General features: G+C 43.4%; 1 pseudogene; it reads right to left on the bottom strand.

Annotated features, from left to right (window-relative positions):
- Positions 1–460: 460 nt before the first annotated feature.
- On the bottom strand, positions 461–19832 carry LOC111965015 (DC-STAMP domain-containing protein 2-like; annotated as a pseudogene).
- Positions 19833–22887: the final 3055 nt, after the last annotated feature.

Below are 22887 nucleotides of genomic sequence, written 5' to 3'. Positions count from 1 at the left end.
CCGTTCTCAGGGATCCATACTGAGAGTGGTCAATCCGGCCAGAGGTGACAGAGTGAAACGAGGCTTCACTGTATGAAGTGTCACTCTCGCACCCTTGGGTCTCCAGCCCCCCCGCTCACACAGACGGCCAAGAGGGACAATGTTGGGTTGGGGTTGTGGTTATAGTAATGGTCACTAGGCTCAGAGTGGTCCTGTTCTGAGTAGTCTTGGTAAGTCATATCTGGCTCACTGGGGTTGACAGGCAGAGTTAATGAATGCTCAATTAAATGTCAGATCATGTTAATTCTGATGGTAATGATAGTAGTGATCATAATCATAAATATGAAGAGCCACATCTCCATGTGACAAGTGGTTTCTAGTGACAAAATGCAATTGGGGCAAGTGAGTAACTTACTGTATTTTAAGTGTAACCAAACAAAGTGTAACATGATTGTTAGGTGGTCAGCTAGAGTCTAACAGTCTAACAGGTGGTCATCATGTGTAATGTGTCGCTGTGGAAGACTCCCAGCTCTTCCTCACAGTCCTCCTGAAAGGTCAGGGGTCCCATGCAAACTGCGCACACCTGGCCCATACTCTGGAAGCACTGCTTACAGTATACCCCTGTGTAACGTTAAAACAGCACACGGATTAGAGTGCAACAAACCACAGTGGAGCAGTTGAATGGAACAGAAAAGTCAGATTGCCAAGAGGAACATACAACTCATCAAGACCAGGGGCTATTTCACAAAATAGCATCAAAGATATGGGCTGCAAACATGGGTTAACATTCTGAAACAACAAGTAACAAGTGGTTCCAAAGAGTTGCAAATCTGGCTTTGAGAAACACCCCTCGTGGTGCTTCACCAAAGGTGTTAGCTGAATTCTTATCCTTCTAGGCTGAGTCAACAGTTTAACACGGTCAACTCCCTCACTGTACACACAGTAAGGTCAAACTCCATTTCATTTTACAAGGAAAAAGGAAAGATTTTATGACACAAAAAAAAGCGGTACATGAAAGGCAGGTAACATTTATGAGCTTGTAGAGGAAACAGATCTATCTACTTTTCAAGGAGGTCCTATAAACAAAAACAAAAATCCCCAAACAAAGACAACCTTAAAGGCCTGAGTTCGGCTGCTGTACCTTTACACTGAGGGGTGATGCATGTGACCATGCTGGGGTCRYYCTGTCCCTCTCCTCCCCTTCCACAGGCCATGCAAGAGACAGAGGACACCCCCAGAATTTCAGCCAGGTAGGACCCACCTGGGAGGCTAGATTAAAGAACACATCATTAGCTGTAATAACATTAGTGATGTGTCAAAGTTATCTGTACACACATCCACTATAAATATGTGTAACGTGTTACAGTCCTGTACATTCTGGATTTGCATGGGCAAAAAAAATGCACTAGTTAAAAGACTAACATGGTGAAAAGATGCGAAATGGCTTCAAGAATGGGAGATTTAGGTGAAATTGACATTCATTTTACTAGGTTCTGAGTGTCTGGAGGAATCTGGGTCCCTCTCCTTCTGCCCTATTCCTGGCTACAGGAAGGGCTTTACCTAGAGACTGGATCCTCCTGTGGAGGAGATGCACCCGCTCCTGCCCCACAGAGGAACGAGAAACACCATTACCTGCTCTATGTTATGTTTAAAGTGTCTGGATCTGGAAAAGGCGCTGGACAAATAGAATGCATCTGCAGCCTGGCCCAGTAGATAATCTATATAATTTCCTGATCATGCTTTGTCAATCTCAGAGAAGAAATTAGATTGCCACCAGGGAAAGACAATAAATACCTATCGGCAGACAATAGACATATACAGGTAATTGCCAAAATAAAGGAAACACGTGAGTAAATTAGGGATACAAAGTATATTGAAAGCAGATGCTTCCACACAGGTGTGGCGGATGAATCAGAATTAGTTGGGTAACATAGATAATTAAGATGTTTTATTTGCATAATATGCTTATGTGAGATACTTGTCATTAGAATGTATCCTTTTGGACTATAGTGTTGGCAGTTGCACTTTTCCCTCAGCTGGGGCTCAGTCACCTGAGGCCCAGAGAGGGGAGAGGTCAGGCTTGTCTTTCACATGTCCCTGGTGCTATGCAGAATATCAGAAAGGGAAGAGGACAGAATGGAACATTGTCTTCATATGTGAATGTGTCTTTACCTATTCTTAAACAATGTGAAGGGACGGCGTGATTAATGGAGAACCAATTACTTGTCTCCACAATGTCTGTGCGCCAGTCACTCCCTCCTTTTCCCATTGGGGGGAGGTGTATGGCAGTGTCTGGAAACATTGTATGTCCTCTCTGATCTTACACTTATCCTGGGACAGTGTATGACCTAGAGGCTCACTCCCCTCAGTGAGCTTGTCCGGGAGTGGAGTCAAGAGGGGGTTTACTTGAGATGGGAGTATCTAGAGTTGACAATTGATATATGCCATTGGATGAGCTAATGGTTCTGTTCTATGCCGTACCAGGGAGAGACGGTTCCCTTTTGGAGTAAGGGGGCCAGACACTGGTCTTTACAATGAAAACTGTTGACACAGCAGTAACTGTCTGCTATGGTTTATAGATATCTTTCTCAAGTAAAAGTCTTTCTTTGTGAACTGTTCCTAAGATCTGTGATTCATCATGTAAGTTGAGAGGGGTGTATCTTGGCTATAAAAGATCTTTGTACTTTTCTGTTGGTACTTAACGGTTCATTAGAAATAGTGAATTGTTGAAAGTCAAATGCTATTGCAAAGCTTATTATTATTAAAGATGTAATTTAAGTATAACTCTGACTGGTGTGTAGTTTGTAACTCATTTGGTAAAGCAGAAATATGCCACTACAGTGGTTCCTGAGTTAATTAAGCAATTAACATCCCATCATGCTTAGGGTCATGTATAAAAATGCCCAGTTGCCCATTATTTTGGCTACCATGGCTAGAAGCGTTCTCAGTGACTATGAAAGAGGGGTCTCAAAGCAGGGGGTTTAAAGGGTGTGTGTGTGTGTCTCAGTCACCAGATCTCAATTCTCAACCCAATTGAACACTTATGGGAGATTCTGTAGTGGCGCGTGTTTACGGCGCCCCCCCTCCCCGTTTACATTGTGACGTACTTCATTACACCGTACGTCATCTTCACGGAGTCTTGCCCCACTACTGAATGGACAAGTGTAGTGTTTGTAATGCAAGATGGAGGAGAGCTTGTTTCTCGTCAGAGATTGCATTTATTTAGTGAGATTACCAAATGTGACCTTTTCATTCAAGACAGGGTAAATATATTGTTACAGGTGATAATAAAACATGTTTTGTTTAGTTACTTTTTCCTCAACTTGTTTCTATAACAAGTCAAGCTAGCTGGCACTGCAGAGCAGGTAGCTAAAAGCTAGGCTAGGTTGAAGATACCATTGTAGCTAGCGACCTCCGCCTAATAATTATCATCAAAAACAAACGTTATTATCATCACAATAAACTTAAAACGGGAGGCAACAGTCGTATAATATAATTATTTAACATTGCTATTAAAATAGTATTCACTTAYAGGAAGTTGCTAGCTATCCCATAAAGCCATTACCGAAAACCACATATCTCTGTGGTCTGGCAACTTCCTGTTCTTCGACAGACTCTGGCTGGACTGAAGTTGACGCAAAGTTTGAAAAACGTCAAAGTTTGCAGCGTCCGTCCTGCAACGGAGCCTTAAACTGCAAGGGGGCATTGCATTTGCACTCCGTTATGGACGTCCCCATTGAAATGCATGACATGAGGCGCAACGCAACGTGGTGCTTATGGGTGATGTGAACGAGGCTTGAGACAGCGTTTCCCACCACCATTTTAACAGAAACCCAAATTATGGAATTTCTCGTGGAAGAATGGTGTCGCATCCCTCCATTAGAGTTCCAGACAGTTGTAGAATCTATGCCAAGGTGCATTGAAGCTGTTCTGGTGGCTTGTGGTGGCCCAACGCCCTATTAGAACACTTTTAGTTTGTGTTTCCTTTATTTTGGCAGTTACCTGTACATAGAGTTATGTGTGCACGTAGATTAAGTTACGGTACACAGACCCGGTGCTGATGCTCAACATTCTGTACATGGTTTGAATTCCATCTGATCCAACAGTCTAGTATAAAATGTAGTGACACTAAACCTGAAACTGCTGGCAACGTGTATGAACACTGCCATTAGAATGATGCAACACCTTCCCTGTCACACCAGTTTGTAAAAGATAATAGCTGAGTGTGATGCTAACCATGCCACTACTAGTATACAAACAATGACAAAGACCGCCACTACATAAGACCAGAATCGGCAACAAAATGGATATAGTTTTTTTATCTGGTTAAATAGTTTGTCTACCTTTGACATGACAAGAAGAGAACGTGATCAAACTGTATTAACTTTTTAAGCATAACATTTCTGTCTGTTCTTTTGTCCTGGAATCAAGATACGCACATCTGTATTGTTGTGCAGTGCTGACCTGCCTGTTCCCCTGAAGTCTTGGCATTGTTTCAATTCTATGCATGGTTCACATTCCTCTTTCTCCTAGACTCCCAGACCAGCAGACTACTGCAGAACAAGTTCTATTGTGCCTGCCCAAAACCACAACCTGAAGTGGCTATTGTGAACAAATCTATCTGTGGATCTTTTTATTTCAGTGTAGTTTTTATGTAACTGACAACCCGTAACTCGTCAGTGTTTGCAGATCTAAACGAAATGGATAGGTGTAAGCGACAGCTAAGTCCACTGGGAATGTATCCAGCTATTACTACACCTACCTGGTTCCCTCAGATCAGCAAAACACAGAGGTGGTAAGGGCTAGAGGGGTTTGGGACTGGACAGATAAGGAGAGAGTTGTGACTGGGTCATAACGTACCCGTTCTCGTTTCGGGTAGTACCTGGCACACACGAGCCTCCTTAAGCACTTGACGTAGCTTCCAGCAAACACAATGAACAAGGAGAGTCCATAGAGGAATCCTGTGTTGAGAGAGAGGAAGCAAAGCAAACAGCTTATTTTGGCCACTGGGTGTCAGTGTTAAACAGCAAAAAATACAGAGACCCTGTAGAATTTACTCCATAACCCTAGGCCAAGGCATAGATACAGATAACTGCCAAAATAAAGGAAACACCAACATAAAGCATCTTAATAGGGAGTTGGATCACCACGAGCCAGAACAGCTTCAATGCACCCAGGCATTGACTGTTGTGTCTGGAGCTCTAGAGACACCATTCTTCTATGACAAATTCCATCATTTTTTAATCCAAGATGGCGTAGCAGTCGGACGTGTGTTTGTTTTGTCCCGTGTAAATAGTCCTCGTATTTTTCGTATACATTTCGTATATATTTTAATTTCACTTTCCATCTAGGAACTGAATATACATTCCTACATTCCGCCTCACCCAATGTGGTACGGACCTGCTATTTTTTATACTTTAGAACCGTAACCCCAATCAGAAGCTAGCCAGATAACTAGCTAGTAGTCAGTTAGCCACTGCTGCGGTCTTCACCCGCGCGCCTTAATCTCGGTACAAGCCGAGCTTCGGAGGCTTACGGGACCAGATGACCCTGCCCCACGTGACTGCAGAGCGCGATAATCAACCCAGAGCATATAGGACTGCTTTTTTCTCTACCACATCAACCGGATTCCTGACGCAAGCTCTGGACAATTACACCGTACATCACAGCTAGCTAGCTGCAACCGAGTGGCTACTACTGGCTAACACCTCTGTCCCGAAGAAGCACCAGTTAGCCTTGAGCTAGCCTCGAGCTAGGCCCATCTGCCGGCTAGCGAAGAGGTCTCCAGCGAATTCTTTGGGCTACAATACCTCTTTTGCCAATTGGACTGGACCTTTTTTGCCGACACAGAGCCCTGCCAATCCATCACAACTGGTTAAATCAGCTACAAGCTAATTTAGCCATTTTTTGCCGCTGCTAGCAGCTTTTTACCTTCTGCACAGACACCAGCCCCTGTTATTAGCCTGGATATTACTCACAATTTACCAGCATCGGGACTGTCTCTCGACAACAAGCGGATTCGCTCGCGTATCCCTGAGCCACTACTTCTGATCCTCACAGCATAGCTTGCAGCTAGCGCAGCTAGCGCCACTGGCAGCTAAAGCCACAGCTAGACACCAGTTAGAAACAATTCTACAATTCACAACCTCTCTTTCGCCATCGCATCGGCTTGGATTCTCTGTCGACACGACCGTCTGAGCAGACCCCGCTCCGTCTGAGCAGACACCCCCCGGGCTACTAACTTTAAACGCCGCGTGCTAGTGTTAGTGGAGGCCTCCCTGCTCCATCTACGGCTGCCCCCTGGACACTATGATCAATGTGCTACATAGCTGATGCTGCTTGACTGTCCATTAATTCACGTACTCCATTCTTGTTTATTTGTGTTTTATTCTGTCGGCTCTGTGCTTAACTCAGGATCTGTGTGTAGTTAATCCGACCTCTCTCTGCCTAGTCGTCGCCATTTTTACCTGTTGTTGCTGTGTTAGACTAGCACCCTGTTATTGCTGCTGTTATCTTACCTGTTGTTTTAGCTAGCTCTCCAATCAAGACCTGCAATCACTTTATGCTTATTGTATGTCTCTCTCAAATATCAATATGCCTTGCATACTGTTGTTCAGGCTAGTTATCATTATCATTGTTTTGGTTTTGCAATGGACCGCTAGTTCCACTCTCCGTACCTCTGATACCTCTCTTTGTCCACCCCCCACACATGCGGTGACCTCACCATTGAGACCAGCATGTCCAGAGATACAACTCTCTTATCATCACCCAGTGCCTGGGCTTGCCTCGGCTGTACCCGTGCCCCACCATACCCTGTCTGCACATTATGCCAGAATCTATTCGACCACGCCTAATCTGCTCCTTTTATTCTTTGTCACAATGCTCTAGGAGCGACCAGTTTTGATAGCCTTTAGCCGCACCCTCATCCTACTACTCCTCTGTTCCTCGGGTGATGTGGAGGTAACCCAGGCCCTGCATGTCCCAGTCCACCTCATTTGTTGACTTCTGTGATCGAAAAAGCCTTGGCCTCATGCATGTCAACATCAGAAGCCTCCTCCTAAGTTTGCCTTACTCACCGCTTATAGCACACTCTGCCAACCGCTGATGTCCTTGCCGTGTCGAATCCTGGCTTAGGAAGGCACCAAAAATTCTGGGATTTCCATACCCAACTATAACACTTTCCGTCAAATGAATAGCTGCAAGGGGGAGGAGTTGCAATCTACTGCAGAGATAGCCTGCAAAGTTTCGTCATACTTTCCAGGTCTATGCCCAAACAGTTCGAACTTCTAATTTTAAAAATTAATCTCTCCAGAAATAAGTCTCTCACTGTTGCGCTCTGCTACCGACCCCTCTCAGCTCCCAGCTGTGCCCTGGACACCATCTGTGAATTGATCGCTCCCATCTAGCTTCAGAGTTTGTTCTGTTAGGTGACCTAACTGGGATATGCTTAACACCCGCGCAGTCCTACAATCCAAGCTTGATGCCCTCAATCTCACACAAATCATCAAGGAACCCACAGGTACAACCCTAAATCCGTAAACATGGGCACCTAATAGACTTATCCTGACCAACCTGCCTCCAAATACACCTCTGCTGTCTTCAATCAAGATCTCAGCGATCACTGCTCATTGCCTGTATCCGCCACGGGTCCGCGGTCAAACGACCACCCCTCATCACTGTCAAACGCTCCCTAAAACACTTTCTGCGAGCAGGCCTTTCTAATCGCCTGGCCCGGGTACCGCTGGAAGGATTTGACCTCATCCCGTCAGTTGAGGATGCCTGGTCATTCTTTAAAAGTTACTTCCTCACCATATTAGACAAGCATGCTCGTTCAAAAAATGCAGAACCAAGAACAGATATAGCCTTGGTTCACTCCAGACCTGACTGCCCTCGACCAGCACAAAAACATCCTGTGGCGAACTGCAATAGCATCGAAGAGCCCCGCGATATGCAACTGTTCAGGAAGTCAGGAACCAATACACGCAGTCAGTCAGGAAAGCAAAGGCCAGCTTTTTTCAAGCAGAAATTTGCATCCTGTAGCTCTAACTCCAAAAAGTTCTGGGATACTGTAAAGTCCATGGAAAACAGAGGCACCTCCTCCCAGCTGCCCACTGCACTGAGGCTAGGTAACACGGTCACCACTGATAAGTCCGTGATAATCGAAAACTTCAACAAACATTTCTAATGGCTGGCATGCCTTCCTCCTGGCGACTCCAACCTTGGCCAACAGCCCCGCCCCCCGCTGCTACTCGCCAAGCCTCCCCAGCTTCTCTTTACCCATATCCAGATAGCAGATGTTCTGAAAGAGCTGGAAAACCTGGACCCATACAAATCAGCTGGGCTTGACAATCTGGACCCCCTATTTCTGAAACTGTCCGCCGCCATTGTCGCACCCCCTATTACCAGCCTGTTCAACCTCTCCTTCGTATCATCTGAGATCCCAAGGATTGGAAAGCTGCCGCGTCATCCCCCTCTTCAAAGGGGGAGACACCCTGGACCCAAACTGTTACAGACCTATATCCATCCTGCCCTGCCTATCTAAGGTCTTCGAAAGCCAAGTCAACAAACAGATCACTGACCATCTCGAATCCCACCGTACCTTCTCCGCTGTGCAATCCGGTTTCCGAGCCGGTCACGGGTGCACCTCAGCCACGCTCAAGGTACTAAACGATATCATAACCGCCATCGATAAAAGACATTACTGTGCGCGTCTTCATCGACCTGGCCAAGGCTTTCGACTCTGTCAATCACCATATTCTTATCGCAGACTCAGTAGCCTCGGTTTTTCTAATGACTGCCTTGCCTGGTTCACAAACTACTTGCAGACAGAGTTCAGTGTGTCAAATCGGAGGGCATGTTGTCCGTCTCTCTGGCAGTCTCTATGGGGGTACCACAGGGTTCAATTCTCGGGCCGACTCTTTTCTCTGTATACATCATGATGTTGCTCTTGCTGCGGGCGATTCCTGATCCACCTCTACGCAGACGACACATTCTATATCTTCCGGCCCTTCCTTGGACACTGTGCTATCTAACCTCCAAACGAGCTTCAATGCCATACAACACTCCTTCCGTGGCCTCCAACTGCTCTTAAACGCTAGTAAACCAAATGCATGCTTTTCAACCGTTCCTGCCTGCACCCGCACGCCCGACTAGCATCACACCCTGCTACGTACCTGACCTATGATATTGGCATCTATAAGTACCTAGGTGTCTGGCTAGACTGCAAACTCCTTCCAGACTCATATCAAACATCTCCAATCCAAAATCAAATCAAGAATCGGCTTTCTATTCCGCAAAAAGCCTCCTTCACTCACGCCGCCAAACTTACCCTAGTAAAACTGACTATCCTACGATCCTCGACTTCGGCGATGTCATCTACAAAATAGCTTCCAATACTCTACTCAGCAAACTGGATGCAGTTTATTCAGTGCCATTCGTTTTGTTACTAAAGCACCTATAACGCCCACCACTCACTGGACCTGTATGCCCTAGTGGCTGGCCCTCGCTACATGTTCGTCGTCAGACCCACTGGCTCCAGGTCATCTACAAGGCTATGCTAGGTAAAGTGCCGCCTATCTCAGTTCACTGGTCAGATGGCTACACCCACCCGCACAGCGCGCTCCAGCAGGTGTATCTCACTGATCATCCTAAAGCCAAAACCTCATTTGGACGCCTTTCCTTCCAGTTCTCTGCTGCCTGCGACTGGACGAATTGCAAAAATCTCTGAAGTTGGAGATTTTATCTCCCTCAACAACTTTAAAAATCTGCTATCCGAGCAGCTAACCGATCGCTGCAGCTGTACATAGTCCATCTGTAAACTACCCACCCAATTTACCTACCTCACCCCCATACTGCTTTTATTTATTTACTTTTCTGCTCTTTTGCACACACGGTATCTCTTCTTGCACATGATCATCTGATGATTTATCACTCCAGTGTTAATCTGCTAAATTGTAATTATTCGATTTATTGCTACCCTCATGCCTTTTGCACACATTGTATATAGATTCTTTTTTTCTACCATGTTATTGACTTGTTTATTGTTTACTCCATGTGTAACTCTGTGTTGTTTGTTCACACTGCTATGCTTTATCTTGGCCAGGTCGCAGTTGCAAATGGAGACACTTGTTCTCAACTAGCCTACCTGGTTAAATAAAGGTGAAATAAAAAAATAAAAAACTGAGAAGTCCATGGCATATGGTTAACATTGTTTTCATGATCATCAAAACATTCAGTGACCACCTGTGGATAGGAGCATTGTCATCCTATGGGAGCATAGCCATGGTAGCAAAAATAATGGCCCAAATAATTTTATACATCACCCTAAGCATGATGGGATGTTAATTGCTTAATTAACTCAGGAGCCACACCTGTGTGGAAGCATCTGCTTTCAATATACTTTGTATCCCCCATTTACTCAAGTGTTTCCATTATTTTGGCAGTTACCTGCATGTTAATCTTAGGGGCAAGTTCTACCAGATATTTTAATGTTAAAAGTCCACAAAAAAATACATTTACTGAACAAAAATATAAACACAAAATGTAAAATGTTTGTGCCATGTTTAATGAGCTGAAACAAAAGATCTAAGACATTTTCCAAACACACAAAAAGCTTATTTCTCTCACATTTTATGCACAAATGTGTTAACATCCCAGCTAGTGTCCATTTCTCCTCTGCCAAGATAATCCATCCACCTGACAGGTGTGGCATATCAAGAAGCTGATTAAACAGCATGATCATTACACAGGTGCATCTTGTGCTGGGCACAACAGGCCACTAAAATGTCCAGTTTTGTCACAACACAATGCCACAGATGTCTCAAGTTGAGGGAGCATACAATTGAAATGCTGACTGCAGGAATGTCCCCCAGAGCTGTTGCCAGAGAATTTAATGTTAATTTCTCTATCATAAGCCGCCTCCAACGTCGTTTTAGAGAATTTGGCAGTACATCCAACCGGCCTCACAACCGCAGACCACATGTAACCACGCCTGTCCAAAACTTACACATCCGGCTTCTTCACCTGCGGAATTTTCTGAGATCAGTCACCTGGACAGCTAATGAAACTGAGGAGTATTTCTGCCTGTAATAAAGCCCCTTTGTGGGGAAAAACTTATTTTGATTGGCTGGGCCTGGATCCCCAATGGGTGGGCCTGGCTCCCAAATAGGTGGGCCTATGCCCTCCCAGACCCATCCATGGCTGCACCCCTGCCCAGTCATGTGAAATCCATAGATTAGGGCCTAATGAATTTATTTCAATTGACTGATTTCCTTATATGAACTGTAACTCAGTAAAATGGTTGTGGACTATATTGCCACCTCTTCAATCTAAGCCTACAGGAAAGTGTGTGTACTCAGACCTGGAGGGAAGCAAAAGTCATTCTGCTACCTAAGAATAACAAAGCACCCTTTACTAATTCAAACAGCCAACCAATCCTGCTACCGACCCTTAGTAAACTTTTGGGGAAAAATTGTGTTTGACTAGATACAATGCTATTTCACAGTAAACAAATTAACAGCTGACTTTCAGCACGCTTATAGGGAAGGGCACTCAACATGTATGGCACTGACACAAATGGCTGATGATTGGCTGAAAGAAATTGATAATAAGAAGATTGTGGGAGCTGTTTTGTTAGACTTCAGTGCAGCTATTGACATTATCGATCATAGGTTTTTTCAGCAGCAGACTATGTTTTATGGGTTTACATCCTCTGCCATATTGTAGATCGAGTGTTACCTGTCTAGCAGAACGCAGAGGGTGTTATTTAATGGATGTCTCTCTAACTTAAACCAAGTAGATTTATGCATACCTCAAGGTAGCTGTCTTGGCCCTTTACTTTTTTCTATTTTTACTAATATCCTACCACTAGCCTTAGTAAAGCCAGTGCGTATATGTACGCTGATGACTCAACATTATACACGTCAACTACCACAGCAAGTGAAATCACTGCAAAACAAAGATCTGAAGTCAGTTTTAGAATTGGTGGCTAGTAATAAGCTAGTCCTAAATATATCAAAACCTAAATGCATTGTACTTGGTACAAATCATTCCCCAAACCAGCGGTTTCCAAACGAGGGTTCGCGACCCCATGCGGGGGCCTGATATGAAAATGGAGTTGCGGGAGAATTTCCAAAATCCCCCCAAAATCTAAATATATACCTTTATATATAAATTATTAAACCAGAGAGCGCTCTTAGATCATGGGAAAAGGCCGCACTTGACCGTTGCACTTGAATCATTCCCACGGTGAATGGCTAGGCCCACTACGCTATGAAACGATACACTATTGCAGAGACTTTGATATTACCGGCTGGAATTGATATGGTGAAAACAACGTGTTGGGAGGCAGAGGCACAGAAACTCACGTCAATACCTTTGTCAGATAACACTGTTAAACAAATAATTTATGCTATTGCTCACAAACAAGAGGAAACTCTGACTGAATTGTGCCAAATGTGTTAAATTAACTAGTTATAGCCATGGTATAAAAGGGATAATCAACTTGTGGCTCTATGCATTCTCTGGAAAATAATGTAACTCCATGGACGGTCAGTTCCACTCCACTAAGGCTTGGTGGAACACACCTTTCACGTCGTTCATTATTTTCCATAGAGTGCATAGCCCCTCATTTCAGTATTGTAAATGTTCTATTCTACATTTGTAATACGTGTAATAATGTATTGTATTTATAATGTAGGCTGTTGTTTTGTTTTCATGTAATTGTTTTATTCCTGTTTGGACCCCAGGTAGAGTAGCTGCTGCCTTGTCCTTGGGGATCCTAGTAAATACTAAATACTACTAGTCTAAGTGTTACCTACGTATGAGCATGTATCCTGAGTGGTCTGGCTCTGAAGGCTTCATCAGACACTTCTTGCTGAGAACAGTGATGCTGCCCTTCTGCAGAATGGCAAAGGCAGCTACTATGTCCTTGAAGATGTCCGAGGCATTGCCTGTGCCATTTACTTCCACTACCAATACGATGGGTGCTAGAGAGAGCACAATGTCTTGGATGATGTTGTTTGTTCCAAATATGGTTTGATATACAATTTCATTAGAATAATCTGTACTATAGTATTTAATTGGAAACTGATGTCCAGTTTAATTCCTTTATTGGACTGAATAGAATGGAGTAAACTGATAGACTTCAGGTTCCAGGCAAGGTTATTCATCACACGGAACAACCACTTTCTCTCATAAAATAAACTGTTATGTCCAAAATAACAGCCCAAACAAAATGTGTACAAACAAAATAGCTGTACAAACATGTTTTGAGACTCGGTTTGTTAGCAGTGTTTCTGGTTTCATTCAGGTAAATATACTTTTTGGAAGCAATAACGAATGCAGATATTATACCTCTCATCTATTCCTGTTTTTAACCATGCACCTGTGAGTACACTGATGGGTGGGGTGGCTAGTAAGATTTAAATGTATTTATTACAGTAAATAACCTTGACCTGAATTGACCTGGACATCATCCATTTCCCTGTAGCCGGACTGTCTCACCTCTGTCCACGATGTCCCCCTGGGCTTGGTGGTGCACCAGGTCAAACATCCAGAAGACCACCAGGTCCAGTGCCACCACCAGGCATCCCATGGCTATGTGCCTGAGAATGGACACTGCGCTGAGGGCAGCCGTCCACCGCTCCCTGGTCGTCAGGTACACTGAGACTAGAGGACAGAGATGGGTGTGTGGGAGGGGAGGTTAGGTTAGATGGGTGTTTTCACTGCCATGACATCAATGTTACACTGACTTTCTCGTTTCACCTTTCTAGATGTTTTTGTTGTTGTTGTTCTCTGTCATTTTTTTTATTTCTCTATATCCTTTCGCTCCCTACCTTTTCTATCAACACCCACACTGCTTCCCCCCTACAATCCATTTATCTTTTCTTCTCCTCTTTCCTGTGCATTCTTCCTGCTCCACTCACATGGTCTGATGTAGGTGCGGGCCTCTCTCTGGCTGAGCGGTTAGACAGGAGGTTTTCCCTCTCTAGCCAATCTCTCCTTGAGCTCCTCAAACTGCTCTGTGATGTAAGTGTTGTCAAAGTCATCCTGGTGCAGGTACTTGTGTTTGTACAGGACAGCCCTTTAAAAACACACACACACACACAGAGTATAGAGCAGGGTTTCCCAAAATCAGGGGAAACCCTGCTATAGAGTATACCGCTCCTTGTCAAACCTTGTTTGCATGACCCATGTGAATGAATATAGACTCACCGTAGGTACATTAGCAGCAGAAGGAAGAGACCTATGTAGGCTATTAGCCCCATCACTTCCTGGAAACGTCCCAGCTACACCGACACTTCCTCCATCATATCCTGTGACACCTGTTGCAGCGACTGACTGGTGTTCACATTCATGTCAAAGTGCATAGAGGCCGATATGTTGAACTCAAACTCCATCTTCTCGAAAGCTGCTATGGTTGCTGGAAGAGAGCAAAGAGGCACTTCAAGAATGTGCCACTGTGCATTTGTGACTGTTTAGAATGGTCATCAAAAAGGAGTTACAGTAGAGTTATGCAATTGAAAAATGTTCTACCTTATAATAGTTTCTACTACTTCTCTATTCCAAGGGCAAGGTTTTTGTACCTCTGCACTTTACTTATGGGCAGCAATCTTTGTCTTCATGTGGCCAACAATGTAAGAAGGGATGATGCAAAACAGCTGACCAACTGACATGAGAGGAATGTATTGATAATTACTGTCCTCATACCTACAAATGACATAACCTCTAGCTAATTTACGTGACAAATGCATCTCTGCATCACAGGCTGTATTCATTGTCTCATAAAACCATTGTGAACGGTCATTAAAAGTAAACCCAAGTGTCATGTCAGGTTTATAAGACAGCATTATATAGGATTTATGACTCATAGTTTAGCAAGTGAAATGCCACCATTCACTTTATGCTGAGAGCAGCATTCTAGATCTCCCAAAGGCCAGGAAGTGCGTTTCATCTTTTCTTTCTCTTCCTCCTGTCTCTGGCCCTCGGGTCATGTTTGGATTAAAAAGTCACCAGTGCCCGGCTGGCTCCTGGCTGGCCCGAGAGCAGCGGTGGATATGAAACAATAATTCATTTGAAAAGAAAACAGGGGAGGCAGATGGATGGAAGGGGGAGGTAGAGGGATGGAGGGTGACTCACGGCCACGCTCCTCCTGGGAAATGTGAGAGGAAACCTGAGGGCGGTGTGGGGCTGGAGGGTTTTAACTAGGCCTTGGATCCTAAGTTACCCTGCCCTCCTAGGCTTAAGAATAACACAGAGCACCGCAGAGCTACCAGAGAGCTAGAGAGGAGGGCTGTGCTGTACCTCCACACTGATTGTCAACCTCACAACAATAGGTGATATATTTTTCCATGAGCTAACATATTTGTAGTCAGCAATTTTTCACCAAAATCGGAAAAAACAGGCTTGGGTGCAAAAAAAGGTTACATTTTAACTGAGTTTCAAAAGATTTTAAACTACTGACCACCCAGCTAGCACATAATGTTCTGAGAACCATATGTTGTTTAGAGCTTGGTGAGAGCGTGGTTGACCTATGGTTATTTTGCATGCAACCTTCCCATAACATTTCCTATAGGTTTCTTCATGGTTCTATTTAAAGTAATGTTCTCAAATTGTTCAGAGAACGTTAAGAAACAATGTTCTTCGGTGGTCATTTCAGTATAATGTTTTCTACAGCTTTCCTCATGATTCTGATGATAATTAAAGTAATGTTCTCAGAACGTTAAGAGAACATTAAGAAGCTATGTTCTTCTGTGGGAATTCCAATACTTCAGCAGAAGGTTTTCTACAGGTTTCCTAATGGTTGTAGTTAAAGTCACGTTCTCCGAATGTTTAGAGAACATTAAGAAACAACGTTCTTCTATGTGAATTCAAGAACTTCAGCATAATGTTTTCTGCAGGTTTCCTCATGGTTCTATTTAAAGGAATTTTCTCAGAATGTTCAGAGAATGTTAGGAAATTAAGTTCTACTATGGGAATTCCAGTACTTCAGCATAACATTTTTGCAGGTTTCCTCGTGGTTCTATTTAAAGTAATGTTCTCAGAACGTTAAGAAAAGTTTCCATAAAAACATTAACGTTTAAAGAACATAAACTTTCCATTCTCAGCATCAACAAAGCTATCTCTATCCTCTGTCTTGTTAAGTGTTTTCAGGTGTGTTGGCCATGCCCACTAACTGGCCACACCTGATCTTAATGAGTGCTTGTTTCCTTTGAAATAGAATCTGTTTGAATTGACAAAAATGTATGGCTTTGTATTAGTTAAAAAACTAGCTAGCTAGCTCCATCCTCATGGAGCAGTGGACTAATTCCATGGATAGAGAGCAGAATATCATAGGTTTGAATCTCACTGACACCATGCCACAATAAAAAACAAATGTGTTTGCATTATTAATGCCTAAGCAAATTCATTTCCATGTGTCCTATCTATGCTTGGAGTTCAAAACAGTAAACCTAAGCTAGCAGTGTTATTAAGTCTTATTGAAACATGTTCTCAGAATGTTATTGAATTACCTTAAAATAACCTAGAATTTCCATTTGTTAATAAAACCTCCCAGGAAAACTCAGGAAACCATAGGAAAACTTCCTCAGAACCTCCCTGCAACCTGAAAATGTACGTTCCCAGAACAGGTGAAATTTTCACTTCTGTTCTCAGAACTTTTTCAAAAGCCTTAATTAACGGTAAGTAAACTTATGGCTTCATTCCCACAACCAATGGGAAACCAAAAACGTACATTCCCAAAACTGCTAAGGAACCAAATGTGCTAGCTGAGAATGACTTAAAAACAGAGAACAAACGTCTCAGATAAAATATGTAATGGTTAGGAGGCAAGGCCCTAACAAAGTTGTCCTTCATAATGGCTCTATAAGAGAAACATTGAGCGAAGACTGCGACAATGACAATACAGATATGACAACCTAATTATAACACTACCATAGATTTTCTTATTTTTAAACAACAGACACCTTCCACAGTGATTGATGTCCTTTTCACATTTCCTTTGCTATATTGATACAGCTGTATATGTGCTAAAGCCTTTCAGGTTCCTACTCTTGCGAATTGAACCTGCTTCTCTGTGGACAATAATTTATTAATCTGACACTATGACAAACAGCTACCCTTCCTCTACTACTGACAGCTGATGGAAGTAAGGGTGAGTGAGGATAGTGATTCTACTGTATGATGGAACAACATGTCAACCAACCTCGAGCTAGACCACAGAGGGGGCGGAACCCATCCACAATGTGACAAAGGAAGTTGAACGCAGACAGGAGCTCCATGCAGTCATCACGGGCATCATAAAACAGCTTGTTACATTTCTTACAGGGGGTGCCCAGTTTGTCATTACACATCTCGCCAATGCCGACCAGGAAGTGTAACACGTTTCTCAGGGAACGAGCTGTAACAGGGGGCAGAGGGCACAGAAATCAATGGAAGGCTTCATTTGGAGAGTTAAATTGTTAGATACAATAACTGTACTAACAGTGTCTTCAAATAATGACAGCGCTAGAATAAGCATGGCCCACAGACGTACCTGCTGGGTCTGGTTCATGGCAAGTTCGGCCCCACACCACGCTGTCCGCTGCACGGTCAAAGTTTTCCAGGGTGTTGGTCCAGGGCCCCATGACCAACACCCTGGAAAACTTTGATGGAGAAGATGAGAAACAGGAGGAAGTTCTTGCCCTTCACTGTGAGGAAATTCAAAAAAAGGTGCATTAGTGGTACCCAGAACAAGTTGGTCTACTGAGTATTGCATTGTAGGTCATTCCTTCCACTCAGGGGCGTTTCTCCGATGTTTTTCCTGGGGTGGCCAAGGGGGGGCCAAGAACCAATCATGATGGCTCGCCATGGGAAATCAGCAAACTGGATCACAAATAGCTTTGAAAATTCGCTTAACTGCGACGCATTGCATCTGCCCTAATTTATTCAAATAAATGAATTTGAAATTATCCATATGAATCCATATTCAAATTATTGAGGATCTACACTGATCTACACTCAAAAAACGACCTCTCAGAAGTAATGGAAAACTTTAACCCCTGAATGAACGTCTGGTTGGGTTCTTTGGCTAAGCAAAAACAACTCCAGCCATTATCACCTTGGCTGCTTTAGCTTTATTCACCCATCGATAAGGGACATACCATTCTAGAACAATCACATGCCATAGTCTACAGCAATTAGCTAGCACTAATTAACACATTAGCTCAGCACCAAGATTAAAAACTTGAGTTTATTTTCCTGTCAAGTCAAACAGCAGTTACCTACACATCTTCCACCTCTGCACTGCTTTTGTCAACTCAGGGGCGGACTGTGACCTGAAATCGGTCCTGGCATTTCTAACACTAGCCCATTTCCCTCCCCCCTCGAGGCCCCCACAACGGCCCATTTTCTTCCCCTTGAGGCTCTCATTATAAGCCAGATCATGATAATTTTGCACAAAAAAAGTTAGACAGGCCCACTAGAAAGAATATGGACCAGCCCTTCTGGCATCTCCAAACTGACTGTCCTAAAGAGATTGAGCCAGTGGGTGAGCTACTTGTAAACGTGGAGGCGTCGCCACTTGCTCATAACTCCTATAGGAAAGATAGCATACGTAGTGTTTTATTTTTAGTAAATGTTTCTTTTCAAAGCAGGGAAAAATGTTAACAGGTTGGAGGTGCCTGTGGGGTATTCTGGCGTACTACAACAAAACAAAGGTTCATTCCCAGTGTGGTAATACTGATGATTTGTCGCCACAGATGGTATGTTTACATAGCAGGCTAAGATAACTAACATGGCAGGTTATGTGAATTAATGTAATGCATTAGGAGAATGAGGTTAAGGTTAGGAAAAGGATTAGGGTTAGGCTTAGCTACAATGCTAGTTGTCAACAATTGTTGTCCCCGACCCTACCACTAGATTGAGCTGTAGGCCTTCTCCATCTAGCCACAATGGAAGAAATGTAAACAAACAATCTGTGGAAGACAAATCCTAAGTATCATAATACCATGGTAACCATGTGATTTTGGAACTGAGCTTATTGGTCCGTTTGAATTAATTGTTTGTGTGCTCTAATTGATTGCAGGTAGGCTATGACATGGACGCACCTCCACCTGTTTTGTACAAAATGGTGGTCTTTCCCTTATACTGCAAGTGCCTTCACCAGCCTGGGAAACAATATATCCAGTTTGCATCAATCCCGTTTGTCTCTCTCTGTTTGAAAGGCTACGTTTAGAAAGGCAGCCCAATTCTGATATTTTTTCACACTAATTGGTATTTTGACAAATCACATTAGATATTTTCCAGAGCTAATGTGATTAGTAAAAAGACAAAATAGTGGGTTTAAAAAGATCAGAATTGGACTATCTGTCTAAATGTTGCCAAAGTGTTGATTTGACTGTGTAACTGGGTGCATTTCAACTCACAGCACATATACAATTTTTTTGTGGTATGGTTAAAACAATCTTCATATGTAGGCTACTCACTTGAACACAGCATTGGCATCATGAGCACAACATTCGCTCGCACGCGGATGGAGAGGCCGTGCCAAATGCTGAGAGGAAAGCTATGGCGATCGTGGTATACACGCAATACCACAGTCCTTGGTTCTGTACGAACAGTGTAGTCATTCCGTACACAGGGGCGAGGAATAGGCCAAACAAAAACCCACCCAAACTCTGCACGAGCCCACTGAGACGAGGATCACGGAAAGGTTTGGTCTTGCTTCGTGGGCGACGCCTTGGGAATCTTGTCAAAAAGGTTAGATATTTAGGCTAAACTCACCCACCAATGACAACATTATGTAGTAAGCCTATGCATCTCAATAATGTCAATGTATTTCCTTACCGCTTGAGGACCCCCCTCAAACGCTCCATCGCAGCTTGGTCACTTTGCACGGACCTTTGCCGAAGATCATGTATGCTATGCTGTTCCCATAGACATAAGATCAGTTTTCTTATTTCTAATTCTGTCACTAGGAAATTGTTATTGTTGCAGGCCTCCACAGAACTAAGTTGCATTGAGGTCACCAAGATGGAGTTATTCTTCTTTCTTCTGGAATTATTCCCTTTTCCTGCTTATAAACGAGTGGATTCAAAATTATTTAATGGCAGTGACGATGGTTAAATTGAGTGAACTCAGAAGACTCAAAAAAAGCACCACATTCCAGTTAGTAGATTCCAGAAAATGACTTGGTGTTTGTGCTACTGAGGATCAATTTGATAGACATAGACAACTTCAATGTACTATACTTACCGTGTGTGTGTGTTTTGTCACAGCCTTGGAGAGGTTCAGTAGTTGGTTCTGACAGATTTTGCCCAAAGGTTCCTCTTTAGTCAGTCACAGGAGTTCCCAGTTGCTCATTTCTTCCTGGGAGCATTATATGGTATAATAATAATAATTATTATTATAATTTGGCCAACTCATTGTGAATTCTTCCCTCCAGGTTTATTTCTGGGTCTCTTCCACAATGTCACAATGCCCACTGTAAACAGGCTCTTAGCAGGATATGCTTTTGTTGGTGAGTAGATTGTGGTACTGCAATTGAACACTGTTTGGAGTCAATCAGTAAAGTAAACAAATTGGAAACATATTAGTCATGCTCTGTGTGTATTTTTCAGCTGTATGTATTCTGGGTGGGGCATTTTCCTCCTACTGTCGCTGCTCGGTCCTCTGATCTTTCCCAGCATGCTCAGCTACCGTGGCAGTACGTACCTCATGCTGTTTGTCCTCTACGGCCTGTATAGGGGTAACTGAAAATAGCTCTGGAAAAAATGTATTGCCTTGATACTTGCCAAATAGTTTGCTTGCAGTATGGCATCGCTGTGGTGCAAACCGGCAATCCTCTGATCACCCTGTTCTCTCATCCTGTCAGGCACATCCACCGTAATGTCCAGGATGTGGCCTTCTCTATGGAGTTCAACATTGAACTCCAGATCAAACACAGCAAGGTCATGTGGAGGGTGATGATGGAGCCCTTCATGGAGGTGGTGCAGGGTATTGTGGTAAGTTGCACATTATCATGTTCAGTGGATCACTATTGCCAGAATAGCATTAGTGGAAACCAAGACTGTTCTCAGGGCAGGCCTGGTTCTAGCTAGATATATTTGCGATGTGAATTTTGGCTAACCCTAACCCTTTTCCTAAACCTAATTATCATAATCTGCCACGATAATTATCCTAACGTGCTGCGTAAGTTCTCCAAACCTGCTACGAAAAGTCACTAATGCTAGTCATAACTGGCAGATATGCCCTGACAGCAGTCTGAGTATCCACTAGGGCGATACAGTTCACTATTGTATTAGTTCAGTAGGTTTGTGTCACATTATCGACTGATATTTCAAGGATATGCCCCAACGTTTCCTTCATGTCATTACTGGGTCAGGAGGATAAATGGGGAGTTCCAGGAGGAGGCTAAGAGTGTGAGCAGGAAGTTTCAGAGCATCAGATATGAGGTCATGGGGAGGTATGGCTATGGAACAGGGCCCTGTTTTGCTGGCAACAGCACCCAGGATTTGTATGCAGCAAAGACGATGATGCAATGTGACTGAGTATTGGTTTGCGTTTAAAAACCTATTCAGCAGATTGAAGTTGGTTGTTATTGGTAGATAATTAGTTGTGAATGTACTGACATTACTCACCGTCTGTTTTTCTGCATTATGGGACAGATGTGGTGGAGCAGGGGATAGAGTGCTGTCGGGAGTGGTTTGAGGTCAAGTGGCAGGACTGCATGGATGCCATCAAAGCCCCAGTTATCAACCACATCCTGTGTGTGTCCATGAGATTCCACTTCCTCTGTGACATCATGAGAGGTAGGGGTTCAACTTCATTGGTAGCTCAGGTGTTTTAGTCAAGTGGGATGATATACAGTCGTGGCCAAAAGTTTTGAGAATGACACAAATATTAATTTCCACGAAGCTGAATCAACTTCAGGAGACGGTCCTGTCGCTTGCTGGACTTTCTTGGGCGCCCTGAAGCCTTCTTCACAACAATTGAACTGCTCTCCTTGAAGTTCTTGATGATCCGATAAATGGTTGATTTAGGTGCAATCTTACTGGCAGCAATATCCAAGGATGAACCAGACTTGTGGATGTCCACAATTTGTCTTGGCTGATTTCTTTTCAAAGAGGCACTGAGTTTGAAGGTAGGCGTTCAAAAACATCCACAGGTATGCCTCCAATTGTCTCAAATTATGTCAATTAGCCTATCAGAAGCTTCTAAATACATGACATCATTTTCTGGAATTTTCCAAGTTGTTTAAAGGCACAGTCAACTTAGTGCATGTAAACATCTGACCCACTGGAATTGTGATCCAGTGAATTATAAGTGAAATAATCTGTCTGTAAACAATTGTTGGAAAAATTACTTGTCATGCACGAAGTAGATGTTCTAACCGACTTGCCAAAACTATAGTTTGTTAGCAAGAAATTTGTAGCGTGGTTGAAAAACGAGTTTTAATGACTCCAACCTAAGTTTATGTGAACATCCGACTTCAACTATATATATATATATATATATAACTGGAGAAAAAAAATAAGCGTCCTCTCACTGTCAACTGCGTTTATTTTCAGCAAGCTTAACATGTGTGAATATTTGTATGAACATAACAAGATTCAACAACTGAGACATCATAAACTGAACAAGTTCCACAGACATGTGACTAACAGAAATGGAAAAATGTGTCCCTGAACAAAAGGGGGGGGGAGGGGGCAAAATCAAAAGTAACAGTCAGTATCTGGTGTGGCCAGCAGCTGCATTAAGTACTGCAGTGCATCTCCTCATGGACTGCACCAGATTTGCCAGTTCTTACTGTGAGATGTTACCCCGCTCTTCCACCAAGGCACCTGCAAGTTCCCAGACATTTCTGGGGGAAATGGCCCTAGCTCTCACTCTCCGATCCAACAGGTCCCCGACGTGCTCAATGGGATTGAG

This window comes from Salvelinus sp. IW2-2015, linkage group LG6.1 (assembly GCF_002910315.2).
Source record: "Salvelinus sp. IW2-2015 linkage group LG6.1, ASM291031v2, whole genome shotgun sequence".
In the NCBI taxonomy this organism is placed as follows: Eukaryota; Metazoa; Chordata; class Actinopteri; order Salmoniformes; family Salmonidae; genus Salvelinus; species Salvelinus sp. IW2-2015.
This window is presented reverse-complemented; position numbering and strand designations above follow the sequence as displayed.